Source organism: Euprymna scolopes, chromosome 14 (genome assembly GCF_053919585.1).
Source record: "Euprymna scolopes isolate OS-2025 chromosome 14, ASM5391958v1, whole genome shotgun sequence".
NCBI classification, from domain to species: Eukaryota; Metazoa; Mollusca; class Cephalopoda; order Sepiida; family Sepiolidae; genus Euprymna; species Euprymna scolopes.
The window spans coordinates 130502254-130526173 of record NC_136495.1 but is presented as its reverse complement, the minus strand read 5'-3'; the positions used below and the strand labels follow the sequence as shown (position 1 = coordinate 130526173).

At 33.9% G+C, this 23920-nt stretch overlaps 1 protein-coding gene and 2 pseudogenes across 2 annotated transcripts in view; 2 read left to right on the top strand and 1 right to left on the bottom strand.

Annotated features, from left to right (window-relative positions):
• The window catches only part of LOC145293268 (neuropeptide FF receptor 2-like), a 203898-nt gene that overhangs the window by 64906 nt on the left and 115072 nt on the right, over positions 1-23920 (bottom strand). The gene's annotated exons all lie outside the window — the stretch shown is intronic.
• On the top strand, positions 37-170 carry LOC145293506 (U2 spliceosomal RNA; annotated as a pseudogene).
• LOC145293524 (U2 spliceosomal RNA) lies at positions 6895-7028 on the top strand (annotated as a pseudogene).

Genomic DNA, 23920 nt, shown 5'->3' with positions numbered 1-23920 from the left:
TGTTGGTTTTGTGAAAAAAGTTGTTATTTACAATTGTTCGCATTCTTGGCCTTTTGGTCAAGATCAAAGTGTAGTATCTGTTCTTCAGATGCTGCACTTCTATTTCTTGTTCTCTTTCGGTGGAGGAGAAATCCTCCACGACTGAGACAATTTTTATTTTTGTACCTTTTCTTCCACGTTAAAAAACGACCCTGGTGTCTAACTCTGTCCCGTGGGGAGGCATAGTAAATAGGTACAATTGTTCGCCATTAGTGGATGTTGACGTCACGTCACGTGACATGACTAAGCGTTTTTTTTTTTTAGTATGAATAACATTTTTTGTTTTAATTATAAAGTCTACACTTAATTTTATAGAAAATGATGTATATATAATAGAAAAAAAAAATTACTGGTTTTGTTGGATTCAAGTGGATCCCCCCCCCTCCAGTTTAAGAGATAGCAGGTCACGTGGTAATATACAAAATGGCTAGCGTAAATATAAAGATCGGTTTTTTTATCGACGAATATTTTGAAAGCTGAATTTTTTTTTATTCCTGTACATTTTTTCCTGATATTTTTCGTTAAAACTCTTGTATAAATACTATTTTTAACCAGTTAAATACGTTGGAGACATTGTCATGGAGTTTAATAATCTCTAGAACAAAGCAGAAGAGAAATTACAAAAGTATCGGTAAAACAAAGTGTTTGTTTACATTTGTTCGCCATTACTGGATGTTGACGTCACGTCACGTGACATGACTAAGCGTTTTTGGATTATGTAATATTAACATTAAAATGACAGGTTTTTTTGGGGGCCCCCCTAGGAGAGAAATGATCAGTTCACCCCCTTTTAATGGTCCGTTTGGTGTGGAATTTCGATATTTGTCATGCGGGTGATCAAGGTTCAATATGATACATAATTTGTCAACTTTGGTTGTGTCTGTCAAAAGTTTGAGCTGACGTCACGTCACGTGACACGTATTGAATAACGGTAAAATGACAGGTTTTTTGGGGGGCCCCCCTAGGAGAAAAACGATCAGTTGACCCCTTTCTACTGGTCCGTTTGACGTGAAATTTCGATATTTGTCATCCGGGTGATCAAGGTGCAATATGATACCAAATTTGTCAACTCTGGTTCCGTCTTTCAAAAGTTTTAGCGTTACAAACAAACATACATACATACATACATACATACATACACACCGATTTTTGCCTTTTATATATATAGAAGACTAGCAGGGCTACCCGGCGTTGCTCGGGACCGTATAAACAATGAAAAAACAAAAGCAGATATTGAACATATGTTTGATTCTTAGGGGAGAGGAATCTTTCATCTCTATGTATTATTTGTTTTATCTACCCTAGGACTGATATTGTTCATGTTTTATCCCTAGCATAGGTAATTTACAGCATGTATATGAAATTGTTTTACCTTAGGGAGAAGAGAACAGGTAATATACAACATAATGTGTCTATATTACATCCCTGGCAACGCCTAGAAACCAGCTAGAACATGTATTTCAGTCAATCTTTATTATATCCTGGGCTATGCCGGGAAACCAGCTAATCTCTTTTTAGTGACTTGACCACAAAAATACCTCCCTAAGTGTGTCCTTTCTTTTGAACTTATTAGATATAGGTATCTAGAAATGTGTGTGAAATTTTGTTGAATGCATTGTTCACTATGATTTTCTTATTGTTCTACACAATATCAACTGTAGCGAAATAACACAGTAAACTTAGTGTAGTGTTAGAATAAAGAGCAAAGGAAAAAATTAGAATCATATTTTGTAATTGCAAATCTAAATTTGCTAGCATGTACCAGTATTTGCCAGGTTGTGGAAATTTGGAACTTATAACATATGTAGTGGCCTTTTCCTAGATACCTATTGCTAAAAATTATACTTTCATTTTGTTAGAAAAATCTCTCTTCAGATGCCCTGCATCATTCAAAATAAAAACAAATATTTTTATAATTGTTTCAGTATATTGCTACACAATGTGAAAGTTTTTAACGTTTGTAAAAAAAATCATGAATGTTCTTATATTGCAAAAAAGAAAATATCAGTGCACAGTATTGAAAGTGTTTGAGATTCAAAAGTCTGTAACATTTCTACTAACTTCATAAGATGTCATGTGAGAAACTGAATTGAATATCAAGACATTATCTGAAGCGTTTTTATTTTGGTGTAACATATGTGTTTACAGTGAACCTTAACTTTTAATAAACAGATTGGTATGCAATGACATAGGCTAAGAATCTTTAAAATATATATAAATTGGAAAAATGTGTGAACAAATGAAAAAAAAATGATCCGCTCCACTTGATGACATCAAGCACAGTAATATTTTAGTGAAGAAAATATGAAATTGATGTTCAGTGATTAGTTTGGATGAATGAGAAAATGTAATTGTTTGATGCATAAAAATAACTCAGTTGCTGTATTTGATATTAAGCAGCAAAATATAGTGATTTGAATATTTGGGAAAACATCAAACCAGATTATGTAAAAAGAAAAAAAAAAGATGAAATTAGAAAATATATATTTTATGTTTATGAGTTCTGCCAATCAAAATTTTGTGGCAGAAATTGGGTGATTACCATGCAATTTTATTTTGGTAAAATTCTTAAATTATTAGAATGTTTATTATAATTTCTAATTAGTGACTTGTTATAATCAAAATCCGCCCTAAAGAGTGTCCTTTCTTTTATTAGGTATCAGAGTAGGTTTCAAGATTTCTACTTCTATACAAATGTGATATTTCAGATCTGTACATAAAAAATTTGTTGAATATATAGGTTGAGAATTGTTCTGTGTCGCTCTCTCTCACACACACACGCATTCTCACTTTTATAGATATAATAGATAGATTACTCTAGATATATTTCCATATGTCTGAATACCCTATATACAAATTTTCAAATCTGTAGATAAAAAAATTTGTTGAGTATATAGGTTGAAAATTGTTCTCTATCTCTCACACACACATTCTCAATTTTAGAGATATAATAGATAGATTATGCTAGATATATTTCCATATGTCTGAATACCCTATATACAAATTTTCTAATCTGTAGATCAAATATTTGTTGAATATATAGGTTGAAAATTGTTCTTACTCTCTCTCTCTCTCTCTCTGGCTACCTCACACACACATTCTAACTTTTATAGATATAATAGATAGATTATGCTAGATATATTTCCATATGTGTGAATACCCTATATACAAATTTTCTAATTTGTAGATAAAAAATTTGTAGAGTGCATAGGTTGAGAATTGTTCTCTCTATCTCTCACACACACACATTCTAACTTTTAAAGATATAATAGATTATGCTAGATATATTTCGATATTTCTGAATACCCTATATATAAAAATTTGTTGAATGTATAGGTTGAGAACTGTTCTCTCTCTCTCTCTCTCTCTCTCTCTCTCTCTCTCTCTCTCGCTCACACACACACACATTCTCACTTTTATAGATATAATAGAAAGATTATCCTAGATATATTTCTATTTGTATGAATACTCTATATACAAATTTTAAAATCTGTAGATAAAGAATTTGTTGAGTATATGGGTTGAGAATTGTTCTCTCTCTCTCTCTCTCTCTCTCTCACACACACACACATTCTCACTTTTATAGATATAATAGATTATGCTAGATATATTTCCATATGTCTGAATACCCTATATACAAATTTTCAAATCTGTAGATAAAAAATTTGTTGAGTATATAGGTTGAGAATTGTTCTCTCTCTCTCTATCACACACATGCTCACTTTTATAGATATAATAGACAGATTATGCCAGATATATTAAAATATGTCTGAATGCCCAATATACAAATTTTGAAATCTGTAGATAAAAAATTTGTTGTATACATAGGTTGACAATTGTCCTCTCTCTCACACACACACACATTCTCACTTTTATACATATAATAGATAGATTATGCTAGATATATTTCTATATGTCTGAACACCCTATATACAAATGTTCAAATCTGTGGATAAAAAATTTGTTGAATGTATAGGTTGAGAATTTTTATCTCTCTCTTTTTCTCTCTCTCTCTCTCGCTATCTCACACACACGCATTCTCACTTTTATAGATAAAATAGATAGATTATGCTAGATATATTTCCATATGTCTGAATACCCTATATACAAAGTTTCAAATCTGTAGATAAAAAATTTGTTGAATATATAGGTTTAGAATTGTTCTCTCTCTCTCTCACACACACATTCTAACTTTTGTAGTTATAATAGATAGATTATGCTAGATATATTTCCATATGTCTGAATACCCTATATACAAATTTTCTAAACTGTAGGTAAAAAATTTGTTGAGTATGTAGGTTAAGAATTGTTCTCTCTCTCTCTCACACACACACACACACAAGTTCTCACTTTTATAGATATAATAGATAGATTATGCTAGATATATTTCTATATGTCTGCCTACCCTATATACAAATTTCCAAATCTGTGCCCAAAAATGTGTGGAATATATAGGTTGAGAATTGTTCTCTCTCTCTCTCTCTCACACATATTCTCACTTTTATAGGTTATATAGGTTGAGAATTTTTTGCTCTTTCCATCACTCACATTCACACTTTTATAGATATAATACATAGATTATGCCAGATATATTTACATATGTCTGAATACCCAATATACACATTTTCAAATCTGTAGATAAAAAATTAGTTGAATATATAGGTTGAGAATTGTTCTCTCTCTCTCTCTTTCTCTCTCTCTCACACACACATTCTCACTTTTATAGATATAATAGATAGATTATGCTAGATATATTTCCATACGTCTGAATACCCTATATCCAAATTTTCTAATATGTAGATAAAAAATTTGTTGAATATATAGGGTGAGAATTTTCCTTCCTCTCTTTCTCTCTCTCTCTTTCTCACACACACACAAGCTGAAAATTGTTCTCTCTCTCTCTCTGACTCTCTCTCTCTCTCTCTCTCTCACACACACACACATGGTCATTTTATAGATATAATAGATAGGTTATGCTAGATATATTTCTATATGTCTGAATACCCTATATACAAATTTTTAAATCTGTAGATAAAAAATTTGTTGAGTATATAGGTTGAGAATTGTTCTTTCTCTCTCTCTCACACACACATTCTCACTTTTATAGATATAATAGATTATGCTAGATATATTTCCAAATGTCTGAATACCCTATATACAAATTTTCAAATCTGTAAAGATAGAATTTGTTGAATATATAGGTTGAGAATTGTTCTCTCTCTCTCTCTTTCACACACATTCTCACTTTTATAGATATAATAGATAGATTATGCTAGATATATTTCCTTATGTCTGAATACCCTATATACAAATTATCAAATCTGTAGATACAAAATTTGTTGAGTATATAGGTTGAGAATTTTTCTCTCTCTCTCTCTCTCTCTCACTCACTCACTCACTCACTCTCACACACACACACACACACACATTCTACCTTTTATAGATATAATAGATTATGCTAGATATATTTCCATATGTCTGAATACCCTGTATACAAATTTTCAGATCTGTACATAAAAATTAGTTGAATATATAGGTTGAGAATTGTTCTCTCTCTCTCTCTCTCTCTCTCTCTCTCTCACGCACACATTCTCACTTTTATGGATATAATAGATAGATTATGCTGGATATATTTCCATATGTCTGAATACCCTATATACAAATGGTCAAATCTGTAGATAACAAATTTATTGAATAGATAGGTTGAGAATTGTTCTCTCTCTCTCTCTCGCAACCTTACACACACAACCACACGCAAACATTCTGACTTTTATAGATATAATAGATCGATTATGCTAGATATATTTCCATATGTCTGAATACCCAATATACAAATTTTCAAATCTGTAGGTAAAAAATTTGTTGAATATATAGGTTGAGAATTGTTCTCTCTCTCTCACACACTCACATTCTCACTTTTATAGATATAATGTATAGATTATGCTAGATATATTTCTATATGTCTGAATACCCTATATACAAAGTTTAAAATCCGTAGATAAAAATACGTTGAGTATATAGGTTGAGAATTGTTCTCTCTCTCTCTTACGCACACACACACACACACACACACACACACACACACACACACATTTTCACTTTTATAGATATAATAGATAGATTATGCTAGATATATTTCCATATGTCTGAATACCCTATATACAAATTTTCAAATCTGTAGATAAAAAATGTATTGAATATATAGGTTGAGAATTGTTGTCTCTCTCTCTCTCTCTCTCTCTCTCTCTCTCTGGCTACCTCACACACACACACATTTTCACTTTTATAGATATAATAGATAGATTATGCTAGATATATTTCCATATGTCTGAATACCCTATATACAAACTTTCAAATCTGTAGATAAAAAATTTGTTGAGTATATAGGTTGAGAATTGTTCTCTCTCTCTCACACGAAACTGTGCGCTCGGCTTCTTCCCCCCCTTCCCACCCCAAATGCTTGGGAAACTGTGCACTGTTTTTGTTGGTTTTCAAGCTGTCTGTCCCCCCCCCCCACACACACACACAGTTTAACAGTAGTAGGAGGTCAAGAGAAAGAGGGTGAGAGAGAGAGAAGAGTAAGTTGGTGAGAGAGAGAGAAAAGAGAAAGAGGGTGTTGGTTTTATATTTTTATTATCGTCTAATATTTTGAAAGCTGAATTTCTAATAAAATGTGCATCTATAGGAGATAATGCCTGGGAATGTGTTCCCCCCCCCCCACAGTTTAACAGTGGTGTGACGTCAAGAGAAAGAGGGTGAGAGAGAGGGAAGAGTAAGTGGGTGAGAGAGAGAAAGAGAGAGAAAAAAAAAGAAAGACGGTGTTGGTTTTGTGAAAAAAGTTGTTATTTACAATTGTTCGCATTCTTGGCCTTTTGGTCAAGATCAAAGTGTAGTATCTGTTCTTCAGATGCTGCACTTCTATTTCTTGTTCTCTTTCGGTGGAGGAGAAATCCTCCACGACTGAGACAATTTTTATTTTTGTACCTTTTCTCCACGTTAAAAAACGACCCTGGTGTCTAACTCTGTCCCGTGGGGAGGCATAGTAAATAGGTACAATTGTTCGCCATTAGTGGATGTTGACGTCACGTCACGTGACATGACTAAGCGTTTTTTTTTTTTAGTATGAATAACATTTTTTGTTTTAATTATAAAGTCTACACTTAATTTTATAGAAAATGATGTATATATAATAGAAAAAAAAAATTACTGGTTTTGTTGGATTCAAGTGGATCCCCCCCCCTCCAGTTTAAGAGATAGCAGGTCACGTGGTAATATACAAAATGGCTAGCGTAAATATAAAGATCGGTTTTTTTATCGACGAATATTTTGAAAGCTGAATTTTTTTTTATTCCTGTACATTTTTTCCTGATATTTTTCGTTAAAACTCTTGTATAAATACTATTTTTAACCAGTTAAATACGTTGGAGACATTGTCATGGAGTTTAATAATCTCTAGAACAAAGCAGAAGAGAAATTACAAAAGTATCGGTAAAACAAAGTGTTTGTTTACATTTGTTCGCCATTACTGGATGTTGACGTCACGTCACGTGACATGACTAAGCGTTTTTGGATTATGTAATATTAACATTAAAATGACAGGTTTTTTTGGGGGCCCCCCTAGGAGAGAAATGATCAGTTCACCCCCTTTTAATGGTCCGTTTGGTGTGGAATTTCGATATTTGTCATGCGGGTGATCAAGGTTCAATATGATACATAATTTGTCAACTTTGGTTGTGTCTGTCAAAAGTTTGAGCTGACGTCACGTCACGTGACACGTATTGAATAACGTTAAAATGACAGGTTTTTTGGGGGGCCCCCCTAGGAGAAAAACGATCAGTTGACCCCTTTCTACTGGTCCGTTTGACGTGAAATTTCGATATTTGTCATCCGGGTGATCAAGGTGCAATATGATACCAAATTTGTCAACTCTGGTTCCGTCTTTCAAAAGTTTTAGCGTTACAAACAAACATACATACATACATACATACACACCGATTTTTGCCTTTTATATATATAGACTAGCAGGGCTACCCGGCGTTGCTCGGGACCGTATAAACAATGAAAAAACAAAAGCAGATATTGAATATATGTTTTATTCTTAGGGGAGAGGAATCTTTCATCTCTATGTATTATTTGTTTTATCTACCCTAGGACTGGTATTGTTCATGTTTTATCCCTAGCGTAGGTAATTTACAGCATGTATATGAAATTGTTTTACCTTAGGGAGAAGAGAACAGGTAATATACAACATAATGTGTCTATATTACATCCCTGGCAACGCCTAGAAACCAGCTAGAACATGTATTTCAGTCAATCTTTATTACATCCTGGGCTATGCCGGGAAACCAGCTAATCTCTATTTAGTGACTTGACCACCAAAATACCTCCCTAAGTGTGTCCTTTCTTTTGAACTTATTAGATATAGGTATCTAGAAATGTGTATGAAATTTTGTTGAATGCATTGTTCACTATGATTTTCTTATTGTTCTACACAATATCAACTGTAGCGAAATAAAACAGTAAACTTAGTGTAGTGTTAGAATAAAGAGCAAAGGAAAAAATTAGAATCATATTCTGTAATTGCAAATCTAAATTTGCTAGCGTGTACCAGTATTTGCCAGGTTGTGGAAATTTGGAATTTATAACATATGTAGTGGCCTTTTCCTAGATACCTATTGCTAAAAATTATACTTTCATTTTGTTAGAAACATCTCTCTCCGGATGCCCTGCATCATCCAAAATAAAAACAAATATTTTTATAATTGTTTCAGTACATTGCTACACAATGTGAAATTTGTTGACGTTTGTAAAAAAAAAAATCATGAATGTGCTTATATTCCAAAAAAGAAAATATCAGTGCTCAGTATTGAAAATGTTTGAGATTCAAAAGTCTGTAACATTTCTACTAACTTCATAAGATGTCATGTGAGAAACTGAATTGAATATCAAGACATTATCTGAAGCGTTTTTATTTTGGTGTAACATATGTGTTTACAGTGAACCTTAACTTTTAATAAACAGCTTGGTATGCAATGACATAGGCTAAGAATCTTAGACAAAATATATATAAATTGGAAAAATGTGTGAACAAATGAAAAAAAAAATGATCTGCTCCACTTGATGACATCAAGCACAGTAATATTTTAGCGAAGAAACTATGAAATTGATGTTCAGTGATTAGTTTGGATGAATGAGAAAATGTAATTGTTTGATGCATAAAAAATAACTCATTTGCTGTATTTGATATTAAGCAGCAAAATATAGTGATTTGAATATTTAGGAAAACATCAAACCAGATTATGTAAAAAAAAAAAAAAAAAAAAAAAAAGATGAAATTAGAAAATATATATTTTCTGTTTATGAGTTTTGCCAATCAAAATTTTGTGGCAGAAATTGGGTGATTACCATGTAATTTTATTTTTGTTAAAATTCTTAAATTATTTGAATGTTTATTATAATTTCTAATTAGTGACTTGTTATCATCAAAATCCGCCCCAAAGAGTGTCCTTTCTTTTATTAGGTATCAGAATAGGTATTTCTATCTATATTAGCACTTATCAAGGCTAATAGGCAACTCGAGGATGAGAGTTCAAACGCGCACAGTAGTCAAATTTGGGAAAGAGGATAGAACAACTTTCTCTTCTGCCTCTCTCTCACCCTGTTTCTCTTCTCTCTATATTAGCACTTATCAAGTCCATTGAAAACAAATCGTTGGTCAAAGAAATATAATGAAAATTCTCAGAGTGAAAAAAAAAATGGGATTTTTACAAATCTGGTTTCCAAGTAATAGGAAACATGTACAGCTTCATTTTAACGACAAAATGTAAACTGTACTAATTGTAATGAGAATGTTGAAGGAAATTGGCAAAAAATTGTTAGTCAAATGTTGATCAAATATTATAAGTTTGTGTGATATGCATGAAACGTTTAGAATATGATCTGCTCTCATGCTGAAAGCAAGTAGAGAAACATTGTGAAAAAATGATGTAAAGCTAAGCTAAGCAAACGACCAGTGAATGGAAATGTTTATTATAATGTATCAAGATGAACATATTATCATGAAAAAGCAAATCGAAATAGTGATAGTTATTTGGTGCTTATACGAAACAGGTATCAAGTATTGTCACCAGTGATTTTATTGATGTTAACAGTGCATGTCACTAAAAAATAATGATGGTAGCGAAATTAAGTTTTGTTAATTCTACCCAATATAAAATATATACGCAAAACAAAGTAAACAAAGTTACGGGTTAGTTAATGATAAGTTTAGGTTCGAGAAATAAGCAAAGGAAAAGAAAAAAAAAAGGTACATGTGTTTATATTGTGTAAAATGTTAGTCTGTAAATATTTCAAACTATCAACACTGGTATGTGTAAATCCTAGATACCTATTGTCATAAAGTACCACTTCTTGTTTGATATATCACTCTACATGTTCCCTGCAGCATCCCAGAGAGGTAAATGAGTGTCCACAAAATGAAATAAAACATAGTACTGGAAATAAAATAAAATAAGAATATGTCTGAAAAGAAATAAATGCTGTTTACTATATAAAAAGTTGTTTTCAAGTGTCAAATGGAATTGAATCTTATACAATGTTGGTGGATTATGAAATTGCATGAATGAAATAACATTGGAGAAATAAGAAAAAAGTTTATATATACAATATTTACAAATGTAAGATAAAAGGTGAAGAAGGGCCAAATCCGAGATCTATAAATCGTAAATTTTCAAAGTGAAAACAGTTATTTTTTTTTTTTTTTAGATCTGCTTTCCAAGTAATAGTAACCATGTACAGCTTCATTTTAAATGAAAACTGTACTAATGATAATGTTCATGGTGAAAGGAAATTGGAAAAAAATTAAAAATGTCAGAGGTAAAATGTTTGTGTGGTATGCATGAAACACGTGTAGAAAATGATCTCATGCTGAAAGTAAGAGAAACATAGCTAAAAAATTATGTAAACGCAATAGTAAAATCCTCATTTTTAGGAACATAGTGTGGGGTATGTTGTTTGTTTCAATTGAGAAAGGAAAGTTTAATTTTTAGAATTGGATGTTATAGATCACAAGTTTTATTACAATAAACATTGTGTTCTCTAATTATCAACCAAGTATATTTATTGATAAAAAAAGAAAAGTAATGGACATGTTTATTATAATTTATCAATATTAAATTGTTATCATGAAAAACCAATGGAAAGCGTGTTGGTTATTTCGTGTTCATAAGAAAAAACATCATGGGTTGTCACCAGTGATTTTATGTATGCTAACATTTCGCTGCAAATGTGGTAGCTAAATGTCTTTTTGGTTATTCTACACAAAATAAAATATATACACAAAACAAAGTAAAAGAAATGTCAGGGTTAGTTAATGATAAGCTTAGTACCAAGAAATAAGCACAGAATAAGGAAAAGAAAGATACATTTGTTGATATTGTGTCGATTGGTGAATTTGTTGGTTCATTTTGTTTTATGACATATCAACACTATATCAGGTTATTTCATGCCCAATCTAGTGACATTTTTTTTTCCTAGAATATATTTGTTTATTTAATGTTGGTTTCTATTTAACTCATAATTGGGACCCTAACAGGTACTACTACTCCAGATCAGAGTGGACCTGGTAGCAATAGCAATTAAATGGTGGCTTCACACTTCACAAAGCCCCACGTTTGGATACAGTTTATGGTCATATCTAGGACCTGGTGAATTTGTAAATAATTGAAACGATCAACACTGGCGAGTTAGAATTCTACATACCTATTGTTATATAGTACCAATTTATGTTTTACATATCACTCCACAACGTTGCTGCAGAATCCAGACAGGTGAAAGAGTCTCAAGAAACTGAAAAGCTATTTAGTACTCTTAAATAAAATAACATGCATAAAGAAATCCTAATATAAGACAATAGATGAAAAAGCAATAAAAATTTTGTGTGGAATCAAGTGAAAACAGTTTCTTTGTCAAAGAAATTGCATGAAGATTCTCAGAGACTTTTCCTTCCTCGTTCCCTTCCCTTTTGGTGGAAGGAAACTTTCACAGTGGCTCAGAAGGTGGGCTGAGCACACTTCCTACAAAGGTGGGATGGGTAAATTTCTTTTTCATTTGGTTGCCTGGAGGACAGGCTTAGCCCCCCCCCAAAGAAAAGGTTGGAGCCGGGGAACTTCTCCTCCCCGAAGGGGGAGGGGGCCCGGGAAGGCTTCTCTTCCCATATTTTTTGTTTTGTGTAAGGTTGATCTCTTTCCCAAGGGAGTAAGAGGATATCCCTCTCTTAGGAGGAGAGCAAAGGCTCCCTGGGCCTCCCATCCTCCTTCTGAGAGAAGTTCCCCGGCTTCCACATTCATTGCTCAGCCCGCCGTCCAGGCAATCAGAGTCTGATTGTCTGTCGTATATAAAAAGGCGATTTTAGCTTGTCAGGCGGTATGCTCTGCGTTGACTATTTTTCTTCCACCTGTTGACCTTCCCTCCCTGCTACGCAGATTAGGGAAGGGCTGAAGGGGTGATTTGCTTTTATTTTTTACCCCTCGGTATAGGGAGGTGACTGATCATCCAACCAACTAAGGGGATGGGGCAGGAAGTCTACCCTCTCCTGCCTTAGGGAGGGAGTATTTTTTTTTTTTAAGTTTGCCCGGAGGGGAGATGGGCAACCAACTGGGGGGGGGGAGTCAGGACCTTATTCGCACGGAGGAAATGCAGGCCTGAAGTGAAATGCAATCTGAAGGAGGTGAGTGGTATACCCTGCGTTGTAAAGTTAATTTTAAGACTCCCTCGCACATGTATGTAACACAAAGGGTTTTTCCGTGGCGCATTTCGCATTGTTTTCCTTCTGGGAAACGTTTTGTAATCCTGTTGTTTATATACTTTTCCTTCTGGGAAAAGTTTATTCTTATAATCTGTGGAACAAAGAATCAATCAGACTGTCTGTGTGTGTCGGTGTATATAAGAAGGTGATTTTAGATCCCCAGGGGCTATACCATGTGTTGACCATGTATTTTTAAATATTTTTTCTTTCTACTTCCCTTCCCTTCTGGTGGAAGGAACCTTTTGTTTTATGGTGGCTCAGAAGGTGGACTGAGCACTCTCCCCACAAAGGTGGGATGGGTAAATTTTTTATTTATTTGGTTGACTGGAGTGCAGGCTGCGCACTCCCCAAAAGGTGGGAGCCGGGGAACTTCTCCCAGAAGGGGGCTCTGGAAGGCTTCCCTCTACCCATATTTTTTTTTTTTGTTTTTGTGTAAGGTTGATCTCTTTCCGGAGGGAGTAAGCGGTACCAACAGGGGGCGGGGGGGAGACCAACCATACAAAAGGATATCCCTCTTTTAGGGGAAAAAGAAGGTTCCCTGGCCTCCTCTCCCGCTTCTGAGAGGAGAAGTTTCCCCGGCTCCCACTTTGGGGGTGAGGGAGTGCTTAGCCCGCCCCCAAGGCAAATAGTCTTACTGTCTGCCGTATATAAAAATACGATTTTAGCTTGTCAGGCGGTATGCCCTGCGTTGACTATTTTTCCTCCACCTGTTGACCTTCCCTCCCTGAAGGAGGGAGCCGTGCTACTCAGATTAGGGAAGGACTGAAGGGGTGATTTGCTTTTTTTTTTTATCCCTCGCTCTAGGGAGGTGACAGTCATCCGACCAACGAAGGAGATGGGGCAGGGAGCCTTCTCTCTCCTGCCTTAGGGAGGGGGTAGTTTTCTTTTTAAGTGTACCCAGAGGGGAGTTGGGCAACTTTCCTGCACTTGGGGGGGAATCAGGACCTTATTCGCATGGAGGAAATGCAGACCTGAAGTGAATTTCGGTGTAGTGTACACCTGTGTTTATGAGACCAGCTGGCTATAGCTATTGATCTCTTTATCTTTTTAAGTTTCGCTGTGTGTTGATGCGTATAAAAAGACTCTTCTAGCTCCCAAGGGTGTATACCCTTCGTTGACAATTTATGTTTAAGAGTTTTCCTTGCTCCTTCCCTGCCCCAGAATGGTAGGGGAGCTCCTGTCTCCTGTAGGGCGGGGGGGGGGGCTTTCTTTTTTGGTTATGTGGGGGAGCCTTACCTCTACTCCACTTTAGGTGGTAGTTCTTTTTTGTAAGTTTGACATACTTTCAGATATTTCTTGAGTTTTTAACATTAAATTAATCTTGTCCAATGTATTCATTGCCATGGCATGATGGATACTGTACCAGATTTTTAAACTTTAGTTTGTGGGTTCGATTCATTTTTGTCCAATCCAATCTGAAGGAGGATGGTGGTATACCTTGCTTTGTACAGTTAGCTTTAAGACTCCCTCGCACATGTATGTAACGCAAAGGGTTTTTCCATGGCACATTTCGCATTCTTTTCCTTCTGGGCAAAGTTTCGTAATCATCTTTATATATTTTTCCTTCAGGGAAAAGTTTCGTAATCATGTTGTTTATATATTTTTTGCTTCAGGGAAAAGTTTCGTAATCATGTTTATATATTTATGCTTCATCTTAATGCTTCAGAATATACAATATTTTTGGTTTTTTTATCTGGTGCCAGAATGAAGAGTCCATCAGGGTGTCCAACTCTTGATAGGCCAACATATAGCTGTCCATGAGAAAATACTGGTTTTGACAGGTTGAGCCCAACAACTTTTAGTGACTGTCCTTGTGATTTGTTTATTGTCATTGCAAAACTTAGCTTGACAGGAAATTGCAGCCTTTCAAACTCAAATGGCAATTCTTGTGGTCTCATTGGGATTCTGGGAATGAAGCAGTGTACTCCTGCATACTTACCTGACATAATTGTTGCTTCCAGTACATGAGGCATCATATTCTTTATGGTGAGCCTTGTGCCATTGCAGAGTTTTGGTGGATCAAGATTGCGAAGTAACATTATTGGTGCTCCAAGTTTTAGAAACAGACTATGTGGAGGCGTTCCTGGTGGTTCAAGACTATTAAGAAACTCAGTCGGATAATTTGTTACTTCGTCCTGTGAACAGATTGTATCAACTGAATTGTATAATATGATTTCTCCAGGTAATCTATTCAACAACCTGCTATTTATTTCATTTACAGATTCATTCTTTGCTGCTAAAATTGCACGGCTACTTAGCCAATTGATATCCGTATGCAAATTATGAAGATCTGGAAAAACTCTCATTATAAATTCCTCTTCTGTTTGAATTGTTGTAAAAGGCAACTGAATCTGGTTATAGGAGTCCTTGTCCAGAAGTCCATTACCCACTTGCAAAAGTTTAATGGCAAAGTCACCAACAGCATCATCAGCATGTAAATGTACTCGCATGTTTAGTGTTAAACTCATTGTTTTAATATGATGCCATAAATAGGAGTTTTTGAGACATGCATTCATTTGATCAGCTCTGGTTCCTCGAGGAACAATTGGAAGGGTTTGTCTGAAATCACCAGCAAAAACCAAAGTCACTCCACCCATTATTTGTGTGTTATCTTTTAGGTCCTGTAGTGTAGAATCTACTGCTTCCATAGCTTTTTTGTGACTCATTGTTGCTTCATCCCAGATTATTAATTTACAGTTTTGCAGTAGTTTAGCCTTTGCTGAATCTTTTTTAATATTACACAATGGTTTTTCCTGTCTAGTAAGGTCCAATGGGAGAGAAAACATAGAGTGAGCAGTTCTACCACCATCCAAAAGTGTTGCTGCAATTCCACTGGATGCCACTGCAAGGGCAATATTGTTTGTGAGACGAACTTTTGCAAGGAGCAGATTTAACAGGAAAGTTTTGCCAGTTCCACCTGGGGCATCAATAAAGAATGTCGATCCGTGATCATGATGAACTTCTCCTCCCAGAAAGGCTTTCCTCTCCACATATTTTTTTTTGTTTTGTGTAAGCTTGATCTCTTTCCGAAGGGAGTAAGCGGAACCGACAGAGACGGGGGGGAGGAGATCAACCATACAAAAGGATATCCGTCTCTTAGTTGAAAGAGGGAAGGCTCCCTGGCCTCCCCTCCCGCTTCTGAGAGGAGAAGTTTCCCTGGCTCTCAACTTTGGGGGGGGGGAAAGAGGGCTTAGCCCGCCCTCAAGGCAAATAGGACCTTAATCGCACGGAGGAAATAGGGGTCTGAATTTGATATTAAGCAGCAAAATATTTAAAAACATAAAAATGTGAAACAACATGAATACTCTCCATTGTCACTTGAAAACATTGGTCTTGGTAGGCAGTTTATTAGATGCTGAAATAGTGGGCTTGGTATTGTGTGCTTAATATTATTTTATGCAAAATGTAAAAACACAAAAGAGCGTACAATCAATATTGAAAAAGTAACATCTGTCACAGAAAATAGTAATTTGTAAAAATCAAAACATAATATTGTTCTGTACTTAAAATGTTAAACTTACTGTTAACAATACTGTAAAATGGTGATCAGGATGAGTCCAACAACTTAGTTTTTGAGTTTTCTTATTGGTCATAGTAAAAAGAAATTGTAATCTTTCAAGTTTGTTGGTCGCATTGGGATTCTTGGAATGAATCAACAGATTTCTGCATATGAATTTTTGTTAATTCCACACAATACAAAATATATATACAAAACAAAGTAAAGCAAATTATAGGGTTAGTTAAGTCCTCTGATTAGCAACCAACTATATGTATTGCTAAAAAGAGAAAAGCACTGGAAATGTTTCTTATAATGTATCAATATTGAATTGTTCTCATGAAACACAAATCGAAATAGTGATAGTTATTTGGCGCTTATAAGAAACAGGTATCAGGGATTTTGGTGTATCAGATGTTTTTACAGTGAACTTAACTTTCAAGAAACAAATTGGTATGCAATGATATAGGCTAAGAATCTTAGGCAAAATATATTCAAATGAAAAAAAAAATGTTGAACACTTATAACATTGTATGGACTCTCAAAAACATTTGTAAAAAATGTGTAAACAAATGAAAAAAAAAAAAGAAAAAAAAAAAAGAAAGAAAATGATCCGCTCCACTTGATGACATCAAGCACAGTGATATTTTAATGAAGAAAATATGAAAATAATGATTTTCAGTTTGGATGAATATGAGAAAATGTAATTGTTTAATGCATAAAAAAGAACTCATCTGCTGCATTTGATATTAAGCAGCAAAATACAGTGATTTGAATCTTTAGGAAAACATCAAATCAGATTATGTAAAAAGTAAAAAAGATGAAATTAGAAAATATATATTTTATGTTTATGAGTTTTGCCAATCAGAATTTTGTGGCAGAAATTGGGTGATTACCACGTAATTTTATTTTGGTAAAATTCTTAAATTATTTGAATGTTTATTATAATGTCTAATTAGTGACTTGTTATCATCAAAATCCGCCCCAAAGAGTGTCCTTTCTTTTATTAGGTATCAGAATAGGTATCCAGATTTCTACTTCTTTACAAATGTGTTATTGTAGTACAGTAAATGTCAAATTGTTTTTCAAGTATTAGTTTGTAATGTTTCTACTGACTTCATCAGATGTCATGTAAGGAACTGAATTCTATTTAAGACTTTATCTGAAGTGTTTTTATTTTGGTAGATCATGTGTGATTACACTGTAGTAATTGCGCTGAAAGCATGTTAACTACAAATGACAAAAGTTCAATCAATTTCTGATTCAGCTACACAATATAAACTAAAGGAAATCAAATTTGCAAAATAAAAGAAAAATGTAGTTATGGGTTAGTTTGGAGTTATAATAAAAAGGCAACAAAACCGTTAGTTTGTATTGTGTAGATTGTTCATTTCTGATAGTATTGATAGTGGTCAAAGAAAATCTTAATTTATGACAAAATACTGAACGTTTCTTGGATACCCATTCGTAAAAAGTACCTTTTTTGAAAAAAAAAAAAAAAAAAAAAAAAAAAAAAAAAAAAACACTCCCCGGATCACCTTCACCACCTTAAAAATAAAAACAAAAAATAACTTTATTCTTCAAAAAATGTGCACATTGTTAGTGTAAAAACAGATCTGCACCACTTGATGAAATCAAGCACAGTATTATTTTAGTAAAGAAAATATGTAATTGATTTTCAGTAATTAGCTTGAATGAATATCAGAAAATGTAATTGTTTGATGCATAAGAAAGAACTCATCTGCTGAATTTGATATTAAGCAGCAAAATATATCAAAACATAAAAATGTGAAACATAACATGAATACTCTCCATTGTCACTTGAAAACATTGATCTTGGTAGGCAGTTTATTAGATGCTGAAACAGTGGGCTTGGTATGGTGTGCTTAATATTATTTGTATTTATAAAAAGAGAAAAGCAACGGAAATGTTTCTTATAATGTATCAATATTGAATTGTTATCATGAAAAACAATTCGAAATTGTGATAGATATTTGGTGCTTATAAGAAACAGCTATCAATGATTGTAACCAGTGATTTTTGTGTATGCTAACATTGTAAATGTGGTAGTGAAATTGATTTTTGTGTATTCTTCAATATAAAATAGATATATAAAACTAAAACAAAGTTTATGGTTAGTTAATGATATGTTTAGGTTAGAGAAATAAGCAAAGGAAAAGAAAAAAAAAGATACATTTCTTTATATTATGAGATTTTAAGTGTATACATGTTGAAAACTATCCACATTGCTATCTGAAAATGCTAGATACCTATTGTTATAAAGTACCAATTCATGTTTGATATATCACTCTACATGTTCCTTGTAGCACCCCAGAGAGGTAAATGAGTGTCAACAAAATGAAATAAAACATAGTATTTGAAATAAAATAAAAAAATACTTGAAAAGTGAAATATGCTGATGTTTACTATATAAAACATTGTGTTCAATGGAATTGAAACTAATACTATATTGGCGGACTATGAATTAAAGAAATAAAATGTAAGAAATGAGAAAAAATTTGATATATAAAATCTTTGGCATGAAGAAAAAAAATATAAGACAAAAGGGGAAGAAGCAATAACAATCATGTGCTGAAGTCAATTGAAAAAAATAGTTTGTCAAAGAAATAAAAAGAAAATTCTCAGAGTGAAAAAAAAAAAAATGAAATTTTTACAAATCTGATTTTAGTCCTCTAATTATCAACCAAGCATATTTATTGATAAAAAGAGAAAATGAATGGACATGTTTATTATAAATTATAAATATTAAATTGTTATTATGAAAAACCAATGGAAAGCGTGAATGTTATTTGGTGTTTTTGGAAAAATATCAGAGGTAAAATGTTGGTCACATATACGTTTGTGTGTTATGCATGAAACACATGTAGAAAATTATATTTTCTCATGCTGAAAGTAAGAGAAACATAGCTAAAAAATTATGTAAACGCAATAGTAAAATCCTCATTTTTAGGAACATAGTGTGGGGTATGTTGTTTGTTTCAATTGAGAAAGGAAAGTTTAATTGTTAGAATTGGATGTTATAGATCACAAGTTTTATTACAATAAACATTGTGTCCTCTAATTATCAACCAAGTATATTTATTGATAAAAAGAGAAAAGTAATGGAAATGTTTATTATAATTTATCAATATTAAATTGTTATGAAAAACCAATGGAAAGCGTGTTGGTTAATTGGTGTTCATTAGAAAAAACATCATGGGTTGTCACCAGTGATTTTATTTATGCTAACATTTCGCTGCAAATGTGGTAGCGAAATGTAATTTTTTTTTTTTTTTTTTTTAATTCTACACAAAATAAAATATATACACAAAACAAAGTAAAAGAAATGTCAGGGTTTGTTAATGATAAGCTTAGAACCAAGAAATAAGCATAGAAAAAGGAAAAGAAAGATACATTTGTTGATAATGTGTCGATTGGTGAATTTGTTGGTTCATTTTGTTTTATGACATATCAACACTATATCAGGTTATTTCATGCCAAATCCAGTGACATTTTTTTCCTTGAATATATTTGTTTATTTAATGTTGGTTTCTATTTAACTCATAATTGGGACCCTAACAGGTACTACCACTCTAGATCAGAGTGGACCTGGTAGCAATAGCAATTAAATGGTGGCTTCACACTTCACAAAGCCCCACGTTTGGATACAGTTTATGGTCATATCCAGGACCTGGTGAATTTGTAAATAATCGAAGCGATCAACACTGGCGAGTTAGAATTCTACATACCTATTGTTATAAAGTACCAATTTATGTTTTACATATCACTCCACAACGTTGCTGCAGAATCCAGACAGGTGAAAGAGTCTCAAGAAACTGAAAAGCTATTTAGTACTCTTAAATAAAATAACATGCATACAGAAATCCTTAGTACCAAGAAATAAGCAAAGAAAAGAAAGATACATATATATCCGTCTCTTAGTTGAAAGAGGGAAGGCTCCCTGGCCTCCCCTCCAGCTTCTGAGAGGAGAAGTTTCTCCGGCTCTCAAATTTGGGGGAGGGGCTTAGCCCGCCCTCAAGGCAAATAGAGTCTGACTGTCTGCCGTATATAAAAAGGCGATTTTAGCTTCTCAGGCGGTATGCCCTGCGTTGACTATTTTTCCTCCACCTATTGACCTTCCCTCCCTGAAGGAGGGAGCCGTGCTATGCAGGGAAGGGCTGAAGGGGTGATTTGCTTTTTTTTTTTACCCCTCGCTATGGGGAGGTGGCAGTCATCCAACCAAAGAAGGAGATCAAGCAGTGAGCATTCTCTCTCCTGCATTAGGGAGGGGGTAGTTTTCTTGTTAAGTGTGCCCGGAGTGGAGTCGGGCAAACTCCCCGCACTTGGGGAGGGGTCAGGACCTTATTCGCACGGAGGAAATAGAGGCCTCAACTGAACTTGGATGGAGTGTAAACCTGTGTTCATGAGACCGGCTGGCTATAGCTATTGATCTCTTTATCTTTTTAAGTTTTGCCATCAGATGAGCTGTATAAAAAGGCTCTTTTAGCTTCCCAGGGTGTATACCCTTCGTTGACCATTTATGTTTAAGAGTTTTCCTTACTCCTTCCCTACCCTGGAATGGGAGGGGAGCTCTTTCCCCCTGTAGGGGGGGGGGCGGCTTTCTTTTATGGTTATGTGGGGGAGCCTTACCTCTACTCCACTTAAGGTGGTAGTTCTTTTTTGTAAGGTTGACATATTTTCGGATATTTCTTGAGTTTTTAACAGTAATAATAATTAATAGCAATTAAATGGTGGCTTCACACTTCACAAAGCCCCATGTTTGGATACAGTTTATGGTCATATCTAGGACCTGGTGAATTTGTAAATAATTGAAACGATCAACACTGGCGAGTTAGAATTCTACATACCTATTGTTATATAGTACCAATTTATGTTTTACATATCACTCCACAACGTTGCTGCAGAATCCAGACAGTTGAAAGAGTCTCAAGAAACTGAAAAGCTATTTAGTACTCTTAAATAAAATAACATGCTTAAAGAAATCCTAATATAAGACAATAGATGAAAAAGCAATAAAAATTTTGTGTGGAATCAAGTGAAAACAGTTTCTTTGTCAAAGAAATTGCATGAAGATTCTCAGAGACTTTTCCTTCCTCGTTCCCTTCCCTTTTGGTGGAAGGAAACTTTCACAGTGGCTCAGAAGGTGGGCTGAGCACACTTCCTACAAAGGTGGGATGGGTAAATTTCTTTTTCATTTGGTTGCCTGGAGGACAGGCTTAGGCCCCCCCCCAAAAAAAAAAGGTTGGAGCCAGGGAACTTCTCCTCCCAGAAGGGGGAGGGGGGGCCCGGGAAGGCTTCTCTTCCCATATTTTTTGTTTTGTGTAAGGTTGATCTCTTTCCAAAGGGAGTAAGAGGATATCCCTCTCTTAGGAGGAGACCGAAGGCTCCCTGGGCCTCCCATCCTCCTTCAGAGAGAAGTTCCCCGGCTTCCACATTCATTGCTCAGCCCGCCGTCCAGGCAATCAGAGTCTGATTGTCTGCCGTATATAAAAAGGCGATTTTAGCTTGTCAGGCGGTATGCTCTGCCTAGACCATTTTTCTTCCACCTGTTGACCTTCCCTCCCTGTCATACAATACGCTTAAACAGGATATTTTAATTTATGCAGATTCCATATAGACTTTTAGTTTCCCAGGGTGTATACCCTCCGTTGACCATTTATGTTTAAGAGTTTTCCTTGCCCCTTCTCTGCCCCAGAATGGGAAGGGAGCTCTTGGCCACTGTATGGGGGGGCGGCTTTCTTTTATGGTTATGTGGGGAGCCTTACCTTTACCCCCCTTAAGGTGGTAGGTCTTTTTTGTAAAATTGTTAGTCAAATGTTGATCAAATATTATAAGTTTTTGTGATATGCATGAAACATGTGCAGAATATGATCTGCTCTCATGCTGAAAGCAAGTAGAGAAACATTGTGAAAAAATGATGTAAACCTAAGCTAAGCAAACGACCAGTCAATGGAAATGTTTATTATAATGTATCAACAATAACACATTATCATAGTTATTTGGTGCTTATACGAAACAGGTATCAGGGATTGTCACCATTGATTTTATTTATGTTAACAGTGCATGTCACTACAAATAATGATGGTAGCGAAATTAAGTTTTGTTTATTCTACCTAATATAAAGTATATACACAAAACAAAGTAAACATCTGCTGAATTTGATATTAAGCAGCAAAATATTTCAAAACATAAAAATGTGAAACATAACATGAATACTCTCCATTGTCACTTGAAAACATTGGTCTTGGTAGGCAGTTTATTAGATGCTCAAATAGTGGTCTTGGTATGGTGTGCTTAATATTATTGTATGCAAAATTTAAAAACACAAAAGAGGGTACAATCAATATTGAAAAAGTAACATCTGTCACAGAAAATAGTAATTTATAAATATCAAAAGGAATATTATTCTGTACTTAAAATGTTAAACTTACTGTTAACAATAATTTAAAATGGTGATCAGGATGAGTCCAACAACTTAGTCCTTGAGCTTTCTTATTGGTCATAGTAAAAAGAAATTGTAATCTTTCAAGTTTGTTGGTCGCATTGGGATTCTTGGAATGTATCAACAGATTCCTGCATATGAATCTTTGTTAATTCCACACAATACAAAATATATATACAAAACAAAGTAAAGCATAGTATAGGGTTAGTTGTGTCCTCTAATTATCAACCAACTATTGCTAAAAAGAGAAAAGCACTGGAAATGTTTCTTATAATGTATCAATATTGAATTGTTCTCATGAAACACAAATCGAAATAGTGATAGTTATTTGGCGCTTATAAGAAACAGGTATCAGGGATTTTGGTGTATCAGATGTTTTTACAGTGAACTTAACTTTCAAGAAACAAATTGGTATGCAATGACATAGGCTAAGAATCTTAGACAAAATATATTCAAATGAAAAAAAATGTTGAACACTTATAACTTTGTATGGACTCTCAAAAACATTTGTAAAAAATGTGTAAACAAATGTAAAAAAAAATGATCCGCTCTACTTGATGACATCAAGCATAGTAATATTTTAGTGAAGAAAATATGAAATTGATGTTCAGTGATTAGTTTGGATGAATGAGAAAATGTAATTGTTTGATGCATAAAAATAACTCATTTGCTGTATTTAATATTAAGCAGCAAAATATAGTGATTTGAATATTTAGGAAAACATCAAACCAGATTATGTAAAAAAAAAAAGATGAAATTAGAAAATATATATTTTATGCTTATGAGTTTTGCCAATTAAAATTTTGTGGCAGAAATTGGGTGATTACCAAGTAATTTTATTTTGGTGACAAAAGATAAATCAATTTCTGATTCAGCTACACAATATAAACTAAAGGAAATAAAATTTGCAAAATAAAAGAAAAATGTAGTTATGGGTTAGTTTGGAGTTAGAATAAAAAGCCAACAAAACAGTTAGTTTATATTGTGTAGACTGTTTAATTAACTTTGTTCATTTCTGATAGTATTGAGAGTGGTCAATGTAAACCTTAATTTCTGACAAAATACTGTAATTTTCTTGGATACCCATTCGTAAAAAGTACCTTTTTTGTGAAAAAAA